General features: G+C 41.6%; 1 long non-coding RNA gene across 1 annotated transcript in view; it reads right to left on the reverse strand.

The window, feature by feature from the left end:
* Nucleotides 1-19025, reverse strand: part of LOC135451138 (uncharacterized) — a 175282-nt gene that overhangs the window by 12377 nt on the left and 143880 nt on the right. Inside the window, exon 26 of the long non-coding RNA XR_010441228.1 lies at nucleotides 5836-5981. This is a non-coding gene — a long non-coding RNA (uncharacterized LOC135451138). The remainder of the gene's footprint in view (nucleotides 1-5835; nucleotides 5982-19025) is intronic.

The raw sequence follows: 19025 nt of genomic DNA on the forward strand, positions 1-19025 counted from the left end.
AACCCGATGCTCTGTGTGACATAAGCACACTGGGTCAAGTGATAAGCCAGATATTTCAGTCCCAGTGCATCTCCATTAAAAAAAAAAATCCTGTTCATGACTTTACATTCATAAATACTCTCACAATGTCAAGGGATGGGGGGTTTTCATCAATTCATTAGATATGCTCCCATGAATTATTTATATTCAGTGCTAAAAATGGTTCCGAAACATTACAAGAATTCAATATCAGTTTTCACAGTGGGATTTCATCATTTTAGCACTGTAGCATAATAGCCTAATGCAATACTAATACTAATACGATATGGTGCTAATAGGGTACAATGAGAGTTCTCTCTAATATGCAAACATTTCCATGTTGCATTATTATTTCTTTTAAGTTAATATGATATGGTGATAATATGATGAAATGAATTAGTTTCATATCATTGTTTGCATGAGTTGCGCATATTAAAAGAATATTTCCCCCCCTCCCTTTGAATTCACTTGGAATGAGCTTGAAAATTTACCCTGTAGTTATTCTTATGCTAATGAGGCTGTTTAGTAGGAAACACTCCTGCTGTTGCTTAGCCAGCTGAAGAAAGAATAGGCTCATATCACCTCTTGCTGGAAAAAGAATTTTCCTGGCCTGTTTTGAAAGCCTCTGTCCTAAATATGTTTGGTTTAACATTTCCCACTGGCGCATAGATTCATTGCATATTTATGCTAAGTTTTCTGGTCAATATTTATCAGGAGCACTTCTGCATAAGTGGACGTGGCTCCCAGCTCAGCTGCTGTGAGGGGCAAGGCACAGGGAGCCACAGCCACAGCCTGGGGAGGTGACCACAGAGACAGAGAGAGCCATCCTGGTTTGTGTGGCCCCGGATGGGTGTATCCTGGGAAGAGAGAGATGGCAAGGCCACACCCAGGCTCCAGGGTCCATCTCAGTACTCTCCTCCAGGTCTTGTGACATTTTGCCAAAGCCTGTGCTGTGTATTCATTGATGCAAGAAACCAAGCTGGTGTGTTTTTCTTTCTGCCCCACAAAGCAGAGTATCTACCAGCCTTGGAGAGAAATCCTGTCTGCCCTTCCCAGAAATGAGCTCTGTTCCCTGGCACTTCACACTGACGCAAGGACCCCTTCATTTCCCAGCTCTGGTGGAAGATCAATGGAAATATCCTATAGATGCTCTGGCATTCAGTGTTGGACACAACCTGCAGGGCTTGGAGCAGCCAAGCAGCCCTGTCGCAGACATTTTTTCATAGAAATCCTTTCTTTGGGATTTGTTCTTCTTCTGGGGCCTCAGCTTCTCAGAAGATGAACAAATCCCAAAGAAAGGATTTCTATGAAAAAATGTCTGCGACACAGCCCTGTCCTGACCATTTGCCTTTTGTACTACAACACTTAAATGTGCAAACTGGAATGGCTGTAATGGGACTTCATTTGCCCTTTTCAGAGGGACCCAGTGGAGTAACTGTGCTCATTAATAAATGGGCACTGAAATTTTGAGGACTTTTGGGGATGTTGTGGGGCTCCAATACAGGATGATATGGGAGGACATTCTTAAGTAATTCAGCTAACATTAGCCTCTGGTTCATTTCTTCCTGACTTTCCTATGGAGACAGAGGACAACCCACAAAGCGGCTGAGAGCAACATCCTGATCTGCCCACACCCCAGCTTTAACTTCATGTAGATCCAGTAATTGCCTTCAAATCCCAGCACACAGAGTCTGAATTCAGACTCTATGACCATTAATTCACACGAAGTTATGCAAGAAAATCTTACATGTGAAGTTAACAGCACACGTACGGCACAGAAAACATCCCCAAACGTTACAGAGGTTTAAAATGTCATAAATAACATAGTCCAAAGTTTTTTTAATTATCAGATTTCCAAAGCTATTTTACATAATTCCCCATGTAATCCAATCTTAAACTCAGAAGACACTAATGCAGATGACATTTCCTCTCTGTTTTGAATAGGGATTATTTTTTAAGAGGATACAGAACCTGGAAGTATTTCAATAGGTTTGATATTTAAAGCATATTTAATGGCATTTATGTTTTAATCTTCTTACCTACTAAACTTTAAAGAGAGCTGCAAGGAATTTAACAGTAAAAAAATAATTAGACATTAGTTAGTAACATAAAATGCATAGGCAATGGGTCAGTGGATTCATGAGCAGGATGCAAACAGGAATGGCTTTCAGGGCAACACAGCCCACCATGCTTTCCACCCTCCAGGAGTCACACTGCTCACATCCTCCCAACATCCTGAAAGTGCTCAACTGCTTATGGACTTTGGCTACATTGGTGGCAACAGGGTGATCTGAAAGCAATGACCCAAATTCACCAGGCTCTTTATAGATGAGCAGATCAGAGGCATCTTTGCCAGGAAGAGAGGACAGAGGCAGATGAATAATTGTTATAACTCATTCTGTGTTTTCTAGCCTGAACACAACATAGCACCATCCAAGACCTCTTGTGGGAAGACTACTCAGGTTAAGCAAATCTCACAGAAAATTATACAAAGAAAACCCTTGTTGGTCTTCTGAAGTCTGGAGTTTTAGAAAAGAAGTCTTATTCTGATCATACACATTCAGCCCTGCTGCCTTAGGGCTGTTGCACATTTGGTGGCAATGAGTTACACCTTGTGCTGGTGCTTGTCTCCCTAAACTTCACATGTACTCATCTGCTGTTTCAGGCCTGAAAGAGCCTGCAGACAACTGCCTGCTTCTTTTCCTTCTCACACTCTGCCTAACCCCAGGAGCAAGGAGCTACTTCTTTAGGAGTAAAGGCATTAATTAGCAGTGCACCTCTTTAACCCACATGCTCTTTCACGCAGCTTCATAATGAATTCCAAACAACCCTGAGTTGTAGCATGACTACGATTTTCTCATATTAGAGGAGACACTCATTGTCTTGAAATCCAAGGCAGTGGTCTAGCAAACACCTCTTTCCAAGAGGCCCATAGATTGGAGCCACAGACACATTTCAAATATTTGGATGCATACGTATTTCTACATTGAAAGAACTGATTTTGCAAAACCTCCCTGTGTGGCCCAGACAAATTGATGTGATTACTTTTAGCTATCAGTGGGAACAAAAAAGTCTTATGCAACTTAAGCACAATAAGCCAAGTCATTATTCTACTCTGAAAAATCAAAGATTTCTTGGTGTTACCATTACTATTGCTCTGTTACTTGTGGAAAACAATTCCAACTATCAGGAAATAATTATGAACAAAGTCCAGTTAATTATACAAGACATCTAAGCGGCCCTAATTAAGGATTGGGTCAATACTGTTCACTTGGTAATTTTTTTTTTAATTGTGAATAGATTTAGTAGAAGCCTGGCTGATAAACAAATAATGAGATTGGTGGTCTAGAAGGAATTTGATTAATAAAATTATTCACCAATTATTTATTTCCTGTGGTTTATATAGCTCTTTCTTCTACCTTAGAACAGGAATAGAAGGAGAGGAATTGCACTCATTGGTTTCCATGCCCATGTTCCTTCTTGGCAGAAACACCCTACAATCGTGAGCCTGAGGATTAAAGCTTTATTCATGCAACCATGATAAAAGGGGGTAACAATTCAAAGCCACCTAAGTCTCTGATGCAGTTAAATTCAGGGAAGATTCCTGGATCCAGAGAAGCCTTATGGATTTTGCTGTAAGTATTCACCTTGCATAAATACAATGTTCATGGTATTTGTGCTCAACCATGAAAAAAATGGTCAGGGCTGGTAAAAACCAAAACAGACAAGCTATAAATCTGGTTCCACAGTTGATATCTCCCCACCATTTCTTCAGGAGAATCCACATAACTCCTGCTAACCTCCAAGGGTTGTGTCCCAAGCCCAGAAACAGGCTACAATCAGGTGAAATGGAGCCCAGCTGCTGTGGCTGCAGAGATCAGCCCTTGAAGGTGCCCAGAGCAAGCAGCGGGCATGGGCAGGGCACTGGAAGAAGGAGAAAGAGCCTCTGGGCTGATTGTCTGGGGCTGAGTCCCAGCAAATCCCTGTGTGCTACCACCACACCAACGATGGATGACTGCAGTTTAAACAGGAAAACAACTTTACATATGTTTTAAACTACAGTCTGCTAGCCTCATATTTTAGTATGAAACTGAAGCAATTTACTTCCTTTTTAATGGATTACAGAAAGAGCTCAAGCATAATGCTTCTGCTCTTGTATGATCAATACCTTTAACACATTCATAAATTATTAATATTCTGCTCACAAAATTAACCCCCTCTAAGATGCATAATTGTTCATTATTCAAAATAAAAAACATTTAAGGAGGTAAAATGTTTCTTTGCATTTTTAGACATTTCTACCAGCTTACAATATAGCAGGAAAATTACACTGTTTATTATTCAATGTAGTATATCAATTCTCTTTTTTTCACTAGTTTTTCTTTCTTCTGTGGCACCATAAAGGGACTTGACATATGACTGTTTAATCAGTCAAAAGCCCACACCATGAGGACTGTCTCATTACATTCTTCCTAGAAATTAATCTGGTTTTCAGATGGGAAGGCTTTGGGTAAGAGGAATGGGCTGAGCTGATGTAGGAGTTGCAATAAGTCAATATTACTCAGGATTGGTCCATGCAAAATTACATAATACCCCAATGCTGTCACCACAGTGCTCCTGCTGACACCTCTGCACCAATGCTGCTGATAAGTATCCTAAAGAGGACATTCATCTTCCTGTTAATTAATAACACGTGCTGTATTCACATAGCTGCATTTCATTAGCTGAATTATAAAATTAGAAAATAATCTTCCAAAATGTGTCTCATTTTTAAAATTCGCATCTCATTTTCTGAATGAAGAAGAAATACAGAGATCTCAAATCTCTGCCTAGGGATCACAAAACTTCAGGGCAACTCTGAATCCAATTTTCTTTTTCCAAGTGTTACTCTTTGTGTTCTAATACTCTGAATTAGAATATTTTAGCTAAAATGGACAATAACTATCGAACTCTAAAGCCTAAAAATGCCTTTAAATTTTCAACTAAGGGAGAGCAAACGTGCTCCCACAGAGGGACCAGTGGCTCAGAGCATTGTTTTGTGTCTTGGAGGCTCAAGGAATACTGCAGGCAGTGGAAGGATTACAGGGCTCTCCATCTTTACCTCTCTGGGAGCTATACTCATACCCCATTATTCTTGATTTAATGAAAGTTTATTAGTTTGATAAGTGTATTTTAATCTAAAGAAGACGTTAATTATTTGATCAAATATATTCGAGGCAAAATTTTTATACCTCTGCTTAACAAACATGAGATAGCATGGCTCATTGTTGGTAAAAACAAAACAAATAAAACTTCACTTGGTGTTTTACTCAGCTGCTCCAGGACTGAGCAGACCCTGGGCTGATACCAGTGGCTGGGATGTTTGTAAGCTGTTTGCACTGCGTGAGCAGCAACCTCACTTCCACCCTCATTGAGATGTTAGCTGCAGCTACCCTTATTGTAAAGTTTAATGGAGCTTCCCATTGAAGTTCCGTACCCATGGAACCCTGTCTTGGGTATGAAATACAAAATTTCAGCTCTGGAAATAATCCCTCCATCAAGTCCATGCCTATGGCCATTGCTGTGAAGAGAGCTTCCAGCCCATGGGCGTTCCAGTCCAACACACTGATCTGGGACGTTGGGTGGGTTTGTTTGGGTCTTGCTTGTTTTGTTTTGGTAGTGATTTTTTTCAATCAGAAGTACCAAAAAGCTTTGAAACCATGAGACCACAAAAGCACTTATGACACCACAAAAGCACTCCCAGATTTTTCCATTACCAACTATAAGCCAGCCTTAAGGAGATTCTTTGTTTACCTTACATGGATCCTTTGAGCTTACCCTTATTTGCTTAGCTTGTGCCAATGCTGGGAAATCTTTGAGCAACATCATTTCAACGGTTCTCCAGCTCCTTACAATCATTTCCTTAAAAAGCATGAATGTATATCTGGAAACAAACGCTGGATTTCAGCAACCTCTTGTGTAGCCTAGGAAAATAGCAGGAAGAATAACATATAATCAATGAGACTGGCTTCTCCGACTCAAATACGTTACAACCTTCATCATTACAAATTTCAATAGATATTGGGATGTTACAGTGTTTAAACATATGCATTTCTTTTTTCAAAGTCTAGAGGCAGAATAAATAGCTGCCAACACAGCCAGAAAGTCCCGGCAGACTTACAAGCAAGAAACTCTTATCACTAGTGTGAATGCTAAGGAAGTAGCTGCCTTTATACAATTAAAGTTCAAGGTTGCATCTATAATAGGCTTTTCAGCTGTATTTGAAAGTAATTTAAACTGTTACTCACCCATAACCTTGTTATAGATTCATGGTGTTGAGTACTTAAAGCAGAACAGACTGAAAGGGTTATAATACATTTACTAAAGGAAGGGAGGCTTGTAGCTAGAGAGAATATTGTGCAGGGAGACTACAAAGGTTTGGAAAAGCTGCTTTTTGTAAGAGTGCATTTCTCTTACAGCATCTGAATTATTCTTAGGAGATAATTTTTTTGAGAGGTAGTCATGGTCATTTACCAGTTCTGTAAAGATATTTCTCTGCCATCCAGCCAAGAAATTAAGTAATTTAGATGTGGTTAGTGTTGAAATGGGTCCTTCTGTTTTGATCCAACTCTAGTAAGGATAGGGGAAAGATTTTTCCTTCAGTAATTTCCATAGGTTTAGAGAAAAAAATTAAAAAAGAAAGAAAGAAAGAAAAACAAACTGTGATAACCAACTGGTTATCTCCATAACAGCCTCTGGGGCCAGAAATGCAGCGAATTCTTCCAGGCATCTTCAGGAGCTCCTGTGGAACAGTGATATGATTGGAGCTGTTTTCACTTTGATTACTGGATGTTGCTCACACTGTTCATCCAATACAAAGCAATGTGGGAGCTCTAAGCATCAAGATCCCACTCAGTTTCAGAAATTACAGAAAAGGAGATAGAAAGCAGCAAAAGCAGAAAGAAAAAAGGAAATGCCAGCAGGCCAGCCTAGTCATTTAGAGTGGCACAAAGAAAACAAGAAAAGAGAAAGAGGGCATTAAATGGGTAATATTAAGTAATGCCATTATGTCCAAATATTTGAAATGTTGGCTTCCATGCACGTGGCCAAGTCATGTTTCCTATTACAGGATAATGGCAGGGCACAACCCCTGATTCAGCTGCAGTTCATTCTGGCTCTTTTCACCACTGAAATACTTCTGTGGCAGTTCTGCAAATTCCACTGTCCAAGTTTTCACACTTCCAGGAGAGGCTGAAATGGCATCCCTTGAAATTTACAAAATGTCATTTTAAAAGTACTCCTCACCCTATGCTGCTCTTTTAATTTAGAGACTCTGAAATGGGATGAAGATATTTAAATTCCTAAAGGGTTATTCTCATAACATTTTCAAGAAAGTCAAGAATTTCAGAAACCCTGCTACACCTGTGTACACTTTTCACTGTACCCATCACATGGCTTTTAAGCACTTCCAAAGCTCTTGAATACTTTGTTACCTCAGTAAGCCTCCTGTACACCTATCTTTTGAAAATAAGAGGCCAAACCTTTTGAGAGTTAATTCTTGCTAAAGAAACTTCTGTCACACAAATCCTAGACCTGACATATGCAGGTTCACCAAGCAGCCCTCGTGACTGTGTGTAAACAAGTGATACACAACATTATCACCAGGACTTGGTATTTGACTGCAGCCCTTATTGGCCTGTGAATTTCACCACAAAGAACAGTTGTTCAGGTTGTTGGTTTTTTTTAATAGATATGTATGAGGCTACAGGTTCCTGAATTCATAAATTGTAAACTATATTAAATACACTGAAAATTGACTGATGATGACTGCTGCTCTTCTAGGCTAATTTTTCTTCTAAACCATGATATGAAAATTCTGGCTAATGGGCTCATGACAAGACTAAACAGGGGTAATAGCCGACTTAATCAAGAAAACAAATGAGATTCATTAAAAGCTGGCACTCAGCAGATAATCTTTGGAGAGTTCTAACCTCAATCTACGTGTCCCCATCAAAAATGAAGAAAAAAAAAAAAAAGAAATTTTCAGCTGATTTTATCTTGGACTGTTGAGCCAATTCAATGGAAATTCATAATGGAAAAACATTAGACATGGTTCTCCTTCCAACTCTTTTTGTACTCTATCACAGAAGTCACAGTAAAGCATTAACTAGAACTTTCTTCATGCACTTGAGAAGACAAATTAGATATAGTTTTCACAACTGCCTCTAACAGGTAATTGAAGATAATGTTGCAGTGCTAGAACCATTTCATGGCAAATACACAGACACATATATATATATCTCATACACATACATGTCTTCCATATGTATGTGTGATATACAAAACCTTTATATCTGTAGATAGGTTGAGCACAAATACACTCACATACCTGTCCTGCATTGTGCACTTTTACAAGCTGAAAGGCTGGAGATGGAAGCCAAATGATACTCCAAATTTCAGAAATACTCTATCTACAATGAATGAAGCCAATTCCCTAAATATAACCATCTTCAAATTTCAGTTATAATTCTGCAGTTCAGCCACCCATAAAAAGGAAGAAAACTAAGAGTTGGTTATTACTCCCCTCCAACAAGCTACTATCTTGTTAAAAGATGCACAAAATTACCAGATAAATAAGTATCTAAGTATTTCTTTAGCCAATATATTATCAAAAAGAAGTAGTAAAATAACTCCTGAATTGCAAGGAATACATGTCCAGCCATGATCTACTTTGAATTTAAGAGCAAGAAAAAATAATTATGTTTCAGATTTACTTTTTATTCATTTACTTAGAAATGTAAATGCATGGTAAGTACTATCCCTGACAACTATGTAACCTACCTGAGCTCTCTAGGGGCCAAATGAAGACCTCACTAATGCATCAAAGACTTCTTATGGTTGGAGAATATTTGGGTTCAGGAACTGGTAAATAAATATATTCAATCTGTTTTGTAATTCCCCTGCTTTGCAATGACACGTTTGTTTCTGCTAGCAGCTCAAGTACCACTGTTAAAATCCAGGATTAGCTACCTTCTCTTCCTGCACTGGCACACAGTTTATTTGCTCTCATTTAGTTCACTATGTTCTGTAAAAGCTTATTTACTCTCACTACCACCTCCTAATTACTTTAGGGAAGTCACATTGTTTTGTCATTATGCTCTTCTAGCTCTGTTCTGAGCAGGACATATTTTCTGTTAAAGTGTCCAAATTCTTTTCAGGTGGCTGCAGCCCTTGCAGCATGTGGCCTTACACAGTGTCTAAATTTGCTAAGGCAATTTGAGCATTATCAGTCTGCTAATTAATGCCCTATAATAATTCTGACCTTTAAAACTTGTCTTCTAGCACTGCTATTTCACAGGCCTGCTGTGCATATACTTTTCCCTTTTTGTTTTGGTTTTTTTAAAATTTTTCCACCTACATCTTCTGCTCTCAGAGATGTCCCAGCTCACTTAAGTGTTGCTGACAGAGCTTGGAAATAGCCCTGTTAAAATTTTGAGGTTTAGTTTGAGGGTTGTTTTTTTTTTTTCCCTCCATTTGCTTTGAAGGCTTGATTATCTCAGCTATTCTTGCAGAAAACATTCAGAAAGAGGAGCTTTTCCATTTTGAGAGTGTGCTGCAAGCTGGCTCCTTGGCAAGCCACATCCACACACAAGCCCTTTCCCTCCAAGTCAGTAGGTCCAAATACATGCAGATCAAGGGCAAAAAAGGGAATGAGCACCTGAAAGCTGTGGGTGAGCAACAGAGAATCTGTGCTTGAGTTCATTTGGTGCACAAGAACTGCTGCTAATACCCCCAGCTTTCAGGGATGGCCTCGATGCACAGATTCAGGAGACATTTATGGGACACAGAGGGTGCTCCAGCTCTGAGACAACCCTTCTGCTTCTGTGACCATACATGCAACCCTTCTGTGGATTCTGCTCTTGACTATCCCTTCCCTGATGAATATTAACAATATGGGGGGGGGGGGGGCTGCAAAAGATTTATTACTTAAGAATATAATGAGAAACTTTCTTTGCAGTAGAGTTGTTTGGGGGGATACAGATGTGCACCCCACAGCTCATGCTCCTGCAATTACAAAGATATCTGATAACACAACCAGCCCTATGAGAAACCTTTGTATACTTTTGGGATTAATGCAGGAAAGGGAAACAATGTGCCAAGTGGGAAACCACAGTAAGAGCAGTGACTGTGATCCCAGCAGAGGAAAGGCTTACACCTTACTTCCCTTCCCAACACTCACACTGAAAAAGAGGGTCCAGAATAATAATCTGCCTTACTTGGCAGGTCTGTAGGCAGCCCAGGGAAACACAAGCACTAGAAGAGTGAAGGGACTTGCTGAGGGTGGGAAGAGCTGGTGTCTCAGAGCTGAGGGGTGGCAGCAGGCACCAGTGCCACGGTGCCAGAGCTGAGCCCTGTGGCACACCCAGACAGGACCCTGGCACAGAGCCTGCCCCAGCAGGGTCAGGACCAGGAACCTGCTAGCAGCCTTCAGGCCCTGTTGTGCCCATCAAACAACATTTCTCCCTACAATCACCAGCTGTGTTGAGATCTTTCCAAACAACAGAACAGCTGGAGCCAAAGCTTTCATATATTGCAGAAAAAGAAGCAGGGGAGACTGGGATAAGGGACAAGGATGCGAGGGAAAATGACTGTTTAAGAAAAAAAAATACAAAACATATGTCATCCCACTGATGAAGTTTTGTATGCATTCATGTTGGCAAGGTCACAAACTTGAAAAGAGATGCAAACTTTGTTACAAAAGTAATAGCAGAGATTTTTTAAAACCTCCAAAACCACAGTGAGGATTTTCTCAGAGTCCTGCAAAGCCATCCTTTATGAACCCAACATCAGGGGTTTCCTGTTATGCAGTTACAAAAGCAGTGGGGATTTTCAAGGGTTTTGCTTGTCACACCACCAGGATTCAGTGAATTTTCTGAGGCATGTTTTGCAGCTGTCAGATATCTGTATCTCTATGACACAGCACAAAACAGAGAAGAGCTGTCCATAAGAGAGAGCTACAACTGTATTCACCTGAGAACAGAGAGGGCATGTGAACAAAAAGAAAAATATTCCAAAACATGTCACTGGAAAAGACAGCAAAGGATATCGACCTTTCTGTAGTTTCACTAAGGATGTCAACATGTTATCAAAGCTTAAGGAACAGAAACAGTCCCTTCATACTCCCAAGGTATTTCTATGCTTTTGTTGCCCATCATGAGCACACTTATCTAAAACCACAATGAATGGGAACATGCATACACATGTCACACATCAAACTTTACCTGGACAGGTTTTCTGGGATTTTGTAAAGACTTCCTTGCTCCAAAGTTCTTTGGTATAGGTGCAAAATGCCTCTATCAGATAGAGTCAATAAACATCATTATCAAGACATTGTGTGGGCAGAAAAAAAATCGTGTCACAGAAATATCAAGACAGGAAAGATGGTACTGACAGAGAGACACTGCATTGGCAAAACTGCCTTGGGCTGATTCCAGGAGATACACAAGAGGTATTTTACCCAGTTCCATCAATACACAACACAGCATACTCAGGAGGAAGAGCAGAGAGCACTGGCTGTAACACTCAGCCACTGAATGCAATCAGACCTCTGATAATCAGACACTTGTTCTGTTCATTGGCTACAGGAGACAAAGTAAATAAATATGTGAAACTCAAATAACAGAAAAGGTAAAATCAATATGAGAAATACCAGGAACTGAGAAGACAAAAATGCTGAAGTTCTGACCTTGACCAGTGTGTCTCCCGCCATGGGCTGCATTTACCAATGAAAAATCTCTGCAGTCACAAATCCCAGACCTTCAGACTCTCAGATCCTCTGGTTTCCAGAACATTTCTGTTTTAATCAGTTTGCACTGCAAAGCTGCCTGGCCAGTTGTGAGCCCTTGCTAGCACTCACAACGAGGTGCCACAATGATCAGCCATGTGAAGGGGCTCTACAATTGCACAAAGCCACTGAGTGGGAACAACAAAGAGCACACTCAGCTACCAGGAGTTCCTGCTGTAAGGTGCAAGAGAGACACAGGTCAAAAACAGCCCTGCAAAGTACAGAATGTGCCAAGCTTTGGACTGCTGGCTTCATGGAAGGAAGAGGAAGAAGATTTTCTGCACCCCAGGCAAAACCAGCACACAAGGCCCAAGACTGCAGCTAGGATGGATTATAATTGCTGCTGCTGACTCTCCATCTACAAACAGGCCACAGATAGTAACACAGATGATTAAGAACAAACACCTAGACTATTCTAGAGAATGAATGTTGATCTCAGAAGCACAAAGATTTTCTACCTTGCTGCTTTGGAGAAATATGGGGTAGAACATAAAACTGATCCTGCTCACTTTCTGTGAGCAGCTTTGATCTCCTGCATAGGTCTACCACCTACATTAACAGGTGTATTCACAAATACTAGCAGTTATCAAACACAACTCCCCCCAAAACATCTAAATGTAGCAAGAAAAAAAATAAAATTCACTATTTGAATCTGAATCTCTCAGTTGGTCTGCAGTGTCTTGGTTTTGGAGGCAGGATTGGAAACCCTACTACATCCCACTGAGACAGAAGTCAGTGCATGAAATACAGTGGGGTTTGTGGGAGCCACAAAGTGAAGAGTTTAGCCACATTTTTTCCAGACCATGGGAACAGCAGAGTGCTGAAACCATAAGAAAAGGGGACTGCAGCCAACAAGTTGTCATCTGAAGCCAGGGCTAATCTGCCTGTGCTCCTGTGCCCCTGTGGCAATGGGTCCCTGGCTGCTGCTCCCCTCCACACTGGCAGGAGGTGCCCCTTGCCTTCATTGCTCAGCTGTCCTTCAGTGACAGTGGTGGGTGGTGTGGTCTACTGCTCCCCAGCAAAGCTTTAGTAAATTATTAATTTTATCTGCCTTCAGTTTTCTACCTTTGGACACCCTGATAGCTTAAATAAGTATATCCCAAGGCTCTCTTGAGAGAGAAGAGAGGCTGGAGGGAAGCACAGCTTTGCAAACACTCCCCTGGTTTTCCTGCCTGTTGAAAGGGTGGGGGATGAAGGAGGAGAAAGAGATGAAGTTGTCCTTTGACATTTTACATCCATGCCTTACTGAGATAACCTTTACGGATAATTTTTCCCAGCAGGTGTTAGATATTTCTTGTGAGCATTTAACAGTGAAACATCATTAAGTAATGACTGGCAATAGAAATTTGTTACAAAAATTTTAGAGGGGTGGAACTAAGACAAATTAACCGTAGGATTTTAAATACAAAGACAACAAGTTCTCTTTGTAGTAATCCTATTAGTGTGGGTATCCTTTATAGCATACTTGAAAGCAGATTCACTTGGGCTGAACTTACTGTAATGCATTCAAGATGCCCTTTCTCCAACTTTAAGAGAGAAGCAACTGCAAGCAATTACTATTAAAAATATTTTAAGGATATGAAACCATTCCTTCCTGTTTCACAAGATGTTTTTCCAGCAAGACCAATTTTTTCATCTTTTTTTCATCAATTCAAATAATAGAGCTAATGTTATAATTTCATAAATTCTAGCATCACGAAGAACAAATACAACTTCTGTATTTTAAAGGTTTACTTGTTGACCTCAGAACACTGACAGCTCAAAAAGTGTGTGTTGTGGGAGGGTGTTGTTTGGAGTTTTTTTCAAAAAAGTTGTCACCAAAGAGGCAAATTTGCACACACATGGAGCTGCTGAGTTCCTCCCAGAGCAGAGCGTGGCACCCTGAGAGCAGAGCAGAGCAAAGCAGCTCTCACAGTCATTACCAGTGGATGGAAACCTGTGCTCAAATAGCTGCAGGGTTTTTCATTTTCTGGGGGGGAAGGCCCAGCCTTGCTCCACACCTGCCCTTCATGATCACCCCTCACTGCCCAGCTTGTTTTCCTTTCCCTCCTCTTTTGATTGCACTAGTGCTTTCTCAGGGCCCCCTTTTCATCCCTGGCATGTCCCCTGTCCTGCTGCCCCTTGAGCAGGAGCTGACTGCCCTGGCAGGGCAGCCTGACCCATCACCAGCTCTCACCGGTGCATTCCTGCTCAGGTGCCAGGCAAGTCTGTCAGCACCCTGCAATGCTGTGGAGCTCCTGAGCTGCTGCTATACAGTGTTTTGTTTTATAATGGCTCCATTTCACACTCCAATGCAGCTGACTTACCCTACTGTATTTCACTCTTCTTAATTAGATTTTGCTCGTTACTCCTGAGCCCCTCCAAAGCGGAAGCAGCACAGAGCCATGGCTGCTCTCTGTGCTAACGCAGCCCCAGGGGGTGATTCAGGGGCTGAATCCTGTGCTGCACCCACACAAGCTGGAAGGAAGAAAAGTGTGTTTTATGCCAACCAGAAGGTGTGCGGCCGAGGAGCCCGGTAAAGCAACAGCCAGGGGCACTGGGAAAGGCAAACACTCACTCAGCTGCTGCACATGTGTGTCCCTTGGTCTCCATGCCTGTCCCACACGCCAGGTACCCCACCCTGCCCCTCCACATCCCCTCCCATCTCCTCTTCCCCCTCCTGCTCTCCACTCACTCTGAATATAGGGGAGTATTTTTTAGAGGAGTGAATTATCTGATAGTTATCTCTGACTCCAAGGGCTCTCGGTGCAATATACAGCTCCTGAAGCCCCTGGACTTGCAGGAATTTATAGCAGTAGATTGACAGGAAGTTTTTTCTGCAGGTTGTTTATATTATTGTAAGCTGCTTAGGAGGAAAGCTTTAACAGAACACTAGATAAAAAGAAAATGGGTTTTAAAACCTCCAGTCACTCTTCTTTCTTAACTTGTTCTTGAACAAATAAATGTGAGCCCTGGGAAAATACCTGAAGGCACTTTCACAGGAAACTAGCACAGAACATAGCAGAATGCAATGGGCAAAACATCCTCTGCTCAGCATTTGGCAACAAAAAACCCCACTGAAAACCTGGGGGAAGAGCAGGACCTGGGCAGTGAGGTCAGACTGTGAATGCAGGCACTCGGGTATGTGAATAAATAAATGGGCCTTGCTTTTTCTACCAGTAGGATCCCATATCCTGCAGTATCACGTATCTTAATAGCTATTGATTTCTTTCTATATTCTGCCCACAGCTAGAGCAAAATTTCATTCAAATGAAAAACTCATGAACATGCTGGCAGTTATCTTGGGTGAAGGAAAGACAAAGGGTTGGGAAACAGAACATTAACAGAATATTCCTTTTAGCATTACACAGAGGTCCCATTCAGCAAAGAAGGACCTTCAGCAATTCCAAGGAAAATTATTTCAGACTAAGGACAGAAATAGAAGAGTTGCCTCTCATCTGCAGCAACACTGAACTGACACCTTTTAGGAGACAATTACACATCTTCCCATCACTTAATACATCCTTATCTGCCCCAAGAGCTTGCCCTGCTGAGAGAAGGGCAGCACAAAAAGAAACAAAATCTCCCAGGTGGTGCCGTCTGGCAGCTTGTGCTGATGCCTTCCCCCATCATCCCAGCAGAGGAGGAGTTCAGAGTCCAGGGGAGGGGTCTCTCTGACCACCAGTCCAGGAAGTCCAATGGAAACCTGGGGGGGGCTGTCAGGACAAAACCAGGATCATTGCTTGGGATTCATGGCAGTCCAAGGGAGCTGAAACCTTCATGTGAAGACAAATGAGAATCAAGTAGTGACTCAGCCTGTCCCACTGGATGATACCAAAGAATCAAGCAGTCTGAATAAACAATCTCAATCCTGTGGTTCGCAAGTGCTGAACACTGGGGAAAAGCGATTTTCTCTGTCAGCACTGCTGGTTAATAGGGGCAGACCAAACAGGCTTACTTTTAAGTGCCTGTCTTCAGTCTCGAGAACAAAGGTTTTCTCCAGGCAGGGAGAAGATATCAGTTGGTCTAAGTGAAGTCTCAGCAGGAAGTTTCCCTGCAAAATACAGAATTTAAATCATTTATTTGCATTTCTTGTATTTAAACAGGATACTAAGAGAGAGAAAGAAAGAGAAACCTTGCAAGAGCAGGCAGCTTCCTTGGAATTACAAACACAACAGTGAAAGGGCAGCTGAGTTCCTGTGCAAAACATGGTATAAAGCCTGGCAATTCTCAGTGGTAAAAATAGCTCAGAGCAAAGTCACAACTCACAGCAAACTGAGCAGCAACAATTCAGAGTTTACTCAATAAAACAGCACATTTCTCTAGTATATTCTCTAATATCTTAGCATATTAGTTACTGTGCAAAAGGAGCACAAAATGTACAATGGAGATGGAGATGCAGGGAGCCAAAGAGGGACTTGGGCTGGAAGGGAAAGCTATTGTAAATGCAAGAGAAGACAAAGCTTTTCATCCTGCTATGCTGCCTTGCCCAGCTGGAGAATTGGAGGTTTGGTATCTGTGGTATCAAAGCATGTTTTTTAGGTAGAGGCAGAAGTGGCTAAGGAGCCACAAGAAAAGGGAAGGGATCCTGTGTTGCTGGAGCTCATTTCTATAGATGTAGCCCACAAATACAGAACTAGAGGTTGGGATTACTGTTCCATGATGATGTAGTTAGCAGGGATAGGTGAACAGACGGGTTAATTGCAAAAGTTTTGATTTCTACAGAAGAGGCAGATAACCCTCAAAGAGCCATTGATCCCTATCATACTGACACCTATCCACTCCAGCTCCATCTCTGAGTCCTGCTATCAGAGCATGGGAGTGAGATCCCTTCCTTCAAAGCAACAGCACAAAAGGGGAATCACGGCTTCTGGGCAGGTGGGAGGTGAATTGCTGTGTCCTGGGATGAGTATCTTCTCAGGCACCCTGCAGCCTCCAGGATCAAAGAGGAGGCATCAGGGTAGTCAGTGGCTGTTTTCCCTGGCTTTGCCTTTTGTGCTGTGTGCGAGAACAAACTTCTGACACCTGTACGGGCACAGATGGCTCCATGCTTTCTTCAGCAGGAGCCTGAAGAAGTACCTGAAAATAGACTGACCTTTAGATTATACACAGCCAACCTGCCTGCTCTTTTAGCTGCTGCTGTTGAGTTTTCCCAAGCAATCTCTAAACATAAAATAGGAGTGATTTTAAAAGAAAATGGGTTCATCAGGTCAGTGGTAGTGTAATTCCGGAAAGGGTATGAAAGTGAGGAAGTAATGATAATGCACGAATTGAAGGGCTGATATAATTTGCCACAGCTGCACTGAGGTAAGAAATTGTAAATAAAACTTCCTGTCTGGCTGGAACATAATGAGTTCTCTACCTTTTAACAGTGCCTGCAAAATAAATTAAAAGAAAACACATACTGCCTTCCTTCACTTGCAGATAGTATCTATTTATTAAGGTAAAAGGAACAGTGACAGAGAATACTGCTTCTGCACAACAATACTTGCATTGACTCCAAAGTCCTGGCCACTGCCCAGAGATAAAGAAAGTAGGGGGAATGATACTGGCATGAGAATAAAGTGATCTGAAACTTCCACTGACAGTAAAATAGGGAGAGTAATGGGCAGTGGAGGCTTGTCCCTAAGCTTCATGTAGCCTTTCTTGTGCTGGAAGGAACAGTGATTCTTCCCTGGGATTTTAGGGAGGGAGAGGACATTTGAAGGCAATGACTGTTTCTGTGAGAGAGGTAGCATTAGTGGTGGTTAACTGCAGCCACTGCTTTTATAACTTCTTAGTGCTTCAGTACAGACACTGCCCTGGCTGCTCTGAAATTTCAGACTGGAGCTGCAAGTGCAGGAAGCCCAAGAACAGGAAGGGAACAGCAGTGCAAAAAGAGTGATGTGAGTAGGACTCCCAATAAAATGTCCATAGCCAAAAGGGGTGGAGCTGAACAAGCTCACTAAAGGGCACGCAACAGCTGAGTTTCTGAATGCACAATCACTAGACAATACTTCTTGTAAAACTGTGTGAAGATATCCTTTTACCTAGCTGGTGGTTCAGATGTCCCACCAAGTTTCTGTGAACAGAGATATGGCTAAAAGCAAGCAAACAAGGCAAGAAAAAAAGGAAGGAGGAAAGAAAAGACTTTTACCTGCACACAACAGGACTCTGCATAGTTACTTCTCATTCCCTTAAACCTCACCACAGGCAGGGACCCTATGTCAACCGACTGATCAAGGCCTCTGTGAACTATACATTTCCATTTCTTATCTAGAGAACAAAATGGAAACTATGGTAACAGAGAGAGGCCTGATAAAGTCCATCAAAGCCTGAGAAGGAAACTCAGTCTCCCTCTGCCTGGAGCCCGTGACCTCGCTGCTAAGGCTCCCGAGCAGAGGGGCACTCCCTGTGACAGTCTGCTGGGATATAAATAACTCTCACACAGACAAAACCACTGCACAACTGCTGCTGATTCTCACCCGTGCTCTGCTTGGTCTCCTGGCTGGAAGGCATGGAGGCATCCCTCATTTCAGGGTGTATCTCTTTAAAGGAAACATCGCTTAAGCTCTTATCCAGAAACTGAATAATGAAAAGCATTGGAATTTGGATTGGTAATTTTAGCTCAACCTGCTACATTTATCTTAATCCATATTTATATAAAACACATCTGGAAATTGTGGCACTGTTGTAATTTATAACTTCATGTAAAATACATGTAAAATATAGAGAACGTTTCTGAATATACTGCTTTTATAGACAAACATAATTTCAAATTTTAAAGATTTTCTGTCTTCTGAAGAAACAGACAGAAATTTAAAATATAGAATAGGAAACTTTTCTCCTAGAAAGTATAACAGTTTTTTATAATGCACTCAAAGGCAATTTACTTGACATGACTTAAAAAGTGAAGCTCATTTTTACAGTGTAGGGGTTTTTTTTTGCAGCATGGTAGAATTCCTGTATGCCTGACAGCACAAAGAATAGTGTGTGAAATACCATGTGGATTTAAAGTGACCAAAAGCAGAGGCTAGTTTATAATTATCATTGCTATAGAACACAAATTGTTGTTGGGGAGGCCTGGAGCAGGGTGTCTTGAGCCTCAGAAGAGAAAATAGGCCATTTATGTCAATGAGAAAAGGATGCATCTTGGCTCGCTTTGTTTTCCCTCAGCTAGTAACAAACTGCATCCTGAGCCTAAAAGCAGAAAACCTGGTGAGGT

This window comes from Zonotrichia leucophrys, chromosome 8 (assembly GCF_028769735.1).
Source record: "Zonotrichia leucophrys gambelii isolate GWCS_2022_RI chromosome 8, RI_Zleu_2.0, whole genome shotgun sequence".
In the NCBI taxonomy this organism is placed as follows: Eukaryota; Metazoa; Chordata; class Aves; order Passeriformes; family Passerellidae; genus Zonotrichia; species Zonotrichia leucophrys.